Source organism: Theobroma cacao, chromosome 7 (assembly GCF_053813885.1).
Source record: "Theobroma cacao isolate CCN51 chromosome 7, ASM5381388v1, whole genome shotgun sequence".
Classification (NCBI taxonomy): Eukaryota; Viridiplantae; Streptophyta; class Magnoliopsida; order Malvales; family Malvaceae; genus Theobroma; species Theobroma cacao.
In genome coordinates, this window is record NC_142645.1 from 9,091,177 (window position 1) to 9,096,689 (window position 5,513).

Below are 5,513 nucleotides of genomic sequence, written 5' to 3' on the forward strand. Positions count from 1 at the left end.
TTACAGTTCTCTTCCTAGTCCTACCCTTGCTCGGTATCCTTTCCCTACTATTTGACTGACAGCCATCTTGATGCTTTTGGAAAGCCTCAGAATTGGTGGTACGGTTCCTTCTCCAACGTATGTGGTGTTAACAAACTCGAAGGATCGAAATGAACATTCAAGTACTTTTTTCGTCGCTTCCACGTAAGGAGTATCCGCTGGCTTGCTTATGAGTAAGTCTTCTTCCCCGTTAACACATACAATCTTCCCATCCACAATGAACTTGACCTTTTAGTGAAGCGATGAAGGTATGGCCCCAGCCATGTGGATCCAAGGTCTTCCCAACAAATAATTGTAAGAAGGAGCGATATCCATGACTTGAAACTCAATGGTAAAGGTATAAGGACCGATTTCTACCGGTATCTCAATGTCCCCTACTACTTCTTTCTTTGTCCCATCAAAGGCTCTCACAATCATCTAGCTTTTTCTCATGTAAGACATGTCGATGGGTAAGTGGGCCAAGGTCCTCATGGGCATCACATTCAAGGATGATCCGTTATCAAGCAGCACTTTTACGACCGTACAGCCTTTACACTTGGTAGTGATATGCAAGGCTTTGTAGTTTCCCCTACCTCCAGAAGGGATTTCTTCATTGCTAAAGGATATTATATTACCCACTGAAATGCTCTCAATGATGTAGTCTAAATTTTCAACTAAAATGTCGTGATCCACATATGCTTGGCTCAGAATCCTCATCAAAGAATTCCTATGTGGTTCCGAGCTGAGGAGCAACGATAATAGTGAAATACGAGCAGGTAACCTGTTCAATTGCTCGACCACATTGTACTCACTGTGTTTGATGAACTTGAGAAATTCTGCAGCTTCCTTTTTCGTCATCGGTCCTTTTGAGCCATTTGTCGAGTCTTGAGATTGCACTTTTTCTTCTCTCGAATTTTGCTCTTTTTCTTTTCTTTTCTCCTTCTTGAGATTCTCCAATGCCTCCGGTGTATAGCAACGTCCGCTGCGGGTAATCCCCCCAACACCAGTTATATTTGCAACATTATCTTCAGATTCGACCATCCATTTACCCGCATTTGAAATTTGTACATTGCAATTGTAGTTCCACGGGACAGCTTTGTCATCTTTATAGGGGAAAGGTTTAAGGACTTCGATGGTCATTTGGGCATGGGTTTTGTCTTCCACAGACTCTCCTCTTGGTTCATAAAAAATGGTCAAAGGTTTTATCTTCATTGGGTGGATGGACTCTTTGGCCATCATGTTTACAGTTGGCCTTGAGGCTTCCATGTAGAATTCAATCCTTCATTCGTCCATCATTTTTTGCACTTCCTTCCGGAAAGAACTACAATCCTGGATTAAATGCCCCACACATCCTTTTTGATACAAGTAATATAGTCCTTGGATATCTCCCGAGTCATTCACATCATGATATTTCGGCCAAACTTTGAGCATATCGGCCTTTACCAAGGCTTCAAATATTTTCTTCATGGGGGTTTCCACTTCCCGAATGTTCATTTTAACATACATTTCCCATTCGATTGCATTTACCCCTGCCCCAGCATGATTTGGCAGTGGGTTGTTGTTAACATTTTGTTCCAATTTTTTTTCAAAATTCAGGATTCCTGCCTTGATCAACCCTTGCACTTTATGTTTGAATGCTGTACAATTCTCGATTGAGTGACCTTCGATTCCATAATGATAATCACAATGGACAGAAGCATCATACCATCTCGGGAATGGAGGTTTTAATGGCTCTATGTATAAAGGTGCCACCAGATGGTTTGTGACTAACTGAGTGAAGAGTTCAGTATATGGGATTTGGATTGGGTCAAATTGTACTTTCTCTTGCTTGTTTCGTCATCCTCTGGATTCACCGGCAGTATGGTTGTTTGAAGGAGTTGTTTGTTGTGTGGTTGAAGTTGTAACGGGTGTGGAAGTAGGTGGGTGGATATTTGTGGAATAAGGTGTCCGTTGGATGGGAGTATATGGGTACAGGTTAGGAAAGGCATTTGGCATTTGTGGGTATAGGTATGGGCTTTGTGAAGTGTTGTTCACAGTTGGGAAATAGGGGTATGGTGGATATGGTTGGTAAGGGTTGTATATTCCTCATTGGGATTATCCCAAAGTGATGGCTTGGGCTTCTCCTTATTTCTTCTTAAAAGTTTCCCCTTTCTTCGTGTTTGTCGTATCACCTACTTCTATCTTCCTTTGCTTAATGGCAGTCTCTATCAGTTCTCTTGAAATCACCATATCAGGGAAGTTCTTTGTGGCACTACCAACCAACCGTTCATAATAAGGGGCCCGCAGAGTGTTAATGAACATCATAGTGGTTTTTTTCTCAATCAATGGTGGCTGAACTTGAGAAGCCACATTCCTCCATCTTTGAGCGTATTCTTTGAAGCTTTCAGTGGGTTTCTTTTCCATGTTTTGTAAAGAAAGACGATCCGGAGCCATATCTGTAACATGCTTATACTGAGCTACAAATGCCCGAGCAAGGTCTTTCCACGTGTGGATTCGATTACGGTTCAGTTGGACATACCACTTTGCTGCAGCACCAGTGAGGCTATCTTGGAAGCAATGTATCAAGAGCTTGTCATCATGGGCATATGCGGCCATCCTTCTGCAATACATGGTGATGTGTGTGACCGAACACTTGGTTCCATCATACTTTTCAAAGTCTGAAACTTTGAATTTTGGGGGTATAACCACATCTGGAACAAGATAGAGTTCAATTGCATCCATAGAACAATACATTCCCATTCCTTCTATCATGCGTAGTCTTTTCTCAAAAAGGTTAAATTTTTAATGGGTATCGGGATTGTTCTTTGATTCAACAGATCCACACTTAAGCTTCTCTTGTTCCTTCGGATAGTCCAGATCAGGTACAGAGATGGGATCTGAAGGACCTGCCCCTCAAATTGGCCTCTGTTGGGCATAAGTCGGTGGTGGCCCTGTAGGCATTAGTATCCCAAAGAATGGATATTGTCCCATCGATGGCATGGGAATAGACGCATTCCTTATCAGTGGTGGTGTGAATCCTGGTGGATATACAGGGTCTGTATTAGCTTCCGCCTGTTGGACATTTTCTGGTGCACCAGAACTCCTCGCCACTCTCTTCCCTTTATCTGTCGACATCAACTCCAAAATCTTTGATAATTGACCCATGATATCTTCTTGTTTCTTTTCTATCTTATCCATTCTCTCCAAGTGTTCGTCCCCCATGATCTTAAAGCGAGTTCTTGTGTTGTATTTGTGTAGAGTTTGTTTATCTGAAATTTTGTTCTTCATGGGTCAAATGAATAAGTTAGACTTTTATGTCGATGAATGCATTGTTATTTGTTATTATTAATATGAATCATGCAACAATGATGCAAGTGAAATGTGTTTAAAAAGGAAAGAAAAAAATAGGAAAAATATTGGCCATCCAACATTTACCATAAGAAAATCCACATCCATAGAATTGAAATATCCGATTAAATCATTATCTAAGACCATTACATAACTACCAAAAAGAAAAACCAACTTTGTCATATTGGTCCCTAACTATCCTGAGGTGATCGATCAACTGCTCGCTCAATTCATCCCTCATAAGAATCTCTCGCCTGAGTTCTTCTGTCTTGTCTGCCATTACTCGCGCTCTAAATGCCACTTCTCTCATCTGTCTCAATATCCATCGCATTTCAGCTTCTTTCCTTTGAAGGCTCTGTGTGCACGAATCATTTCTTTCCCTCATTTGAAAATATTCTTGCCTTACTGCTTTATACTGTGCCTCGTAGCCTTCCATGGCAGTTTCCAACAAGCCACAGTCATTTCTCAACTCTTGGATAGTTTGTTCTTGTCTTCGTACTTCGTGTTGTAAAACATTGTTGGCACTTTGGAGTTCTTGTATTCTGGCTATTAGAGAAGAATTTGCCACGTTCACTTTCTCGAACTTGCTTCGCCATTCATCCCGCTCTTCCAAAGCCATCCGTACCTTTCTTGCCGTCTCTTTCTTCACTTTTTCTAGCTCATCCTCATGTCTCCGCTTTATATTCATCATCTCTTTTTCAAGTCTCTTTCTTGTCAACTCGCTTTCTAGCAGGACATCTTAAGGTTCTGGATTTATGGGATGTTTTGATGGATTTTTCAAGGGATATACGACATTCTTCACCCTTTGGTCGTGCCAAGCATCATATCCTATGGTGACTTCATTGGTAACCCTTCCTTGATCCACTCGGCACGTTTTTTTTTCAGTCTTGTGAAATTTTCTCAATTTTTTTTAGCGTTTTCGACTCTTCATACGTAAATTCTAACTGGTTGAGCTGGTGAGTCATGGGCATAAATTGCTCAGATCCGAACTGTCTTCGTACCATTATCGGTGCATAGCTAATGGCTCCCCATGGTCCCATCAGGGGCACCCACAGCTTGTCCCCGCATTTATACATCACTTGCATTCGCGGCATCCATGGAGCTCTCCAAGTCACGTCAACGCTCATTAACCTCCGGAGCCTTGCGACCCACTCTTCCTTCCTCTTGCAGTCAAGCCATTCACTTTCGCAGAACTCAAGGATAGGGCAACTCACAGATAGATAAAACTTTTGAAATTTACTCTATGTGCATTCGAAATGGCTTTTGATCCATATGGCTAAGAGTTGGGCACATCCGATGAATCGTCCCTCACCTTTGCGCCAACAGATATTCAAGGATTTGAAGGTTTCAGCTAAGATGGATGGGGCCGGGTTGATGCTCCTTGTCACCTGATCGAAGAAGTCTATGACTGATACCTCTACATGACTTAGAACCTTCGGGAAGACCACTAAGCCATAGATAACCATTGTGAAAGTTAAGAGACCTTATTCATCCTCCATGTGTTTTTTAATATATCCGTTCAAGAAACTCCATGGAAGGCATTCTGTGTCTCCCTTCTTCTTCAGATGCTGATCCACTTCTACCGTAGTCATTCCTAGCAACTTGGCCAACTTTCGCTCGTGTCCCATCTTCTGGGCTCTCCAATAGATCTTGTCAGGCTGCATGTGATCTATCCGGAGTAGAGAGGAGTACTTTTCTATGGTAGGGGTCATGTCTACCTTGTTAAATACAAAACAATGGTATGAAGGATCCCAAAACTAGACAATGGCTCAGAGCATCTGATCATCAACAGGTACATATAGGAGCTATGCAATGTGTCCATACTTGCTCTGAAAGTTGTTTCAGTGATCACGTCTCCATTGTTCCCAAATTCCTATCATCTTTGTGAAGTCATTCTACTGAAGGTCCAGGTGAACTTTCTCAGGTAATGTTGGGACATGTCCTTGGGTCAAACAGTCTCCTTTTTCTTGTTGAATTTGCCCCATCTGTAACTCTATCTCATAGTCATTCCTGTATATGTTGAGTGGACCTGCTGATGAAAATGCCATGGATGTAACCGAGATCTCTTAGGTTGGATGTTGTGTAGCCAATATTTCTCTTATATGTAATTACGATGCATGCAAATAATCATGTAACATGCACATGACAAGCAAAATAAACTTAAGTTA

At 41.8% G+C, this 5,513-nt stretch overlaps 1 pseudogene; it reads right to left on the bottom strand.

The window, feature by feature from the left end:
- On the bottom strand, positions 1-1,284 carry LOC148761631 (uncharacterized; annotated as a pseudogene).
- Between the last annotated feature and the right edge of the window lie 4,229 nt (positions 1,285-5,513).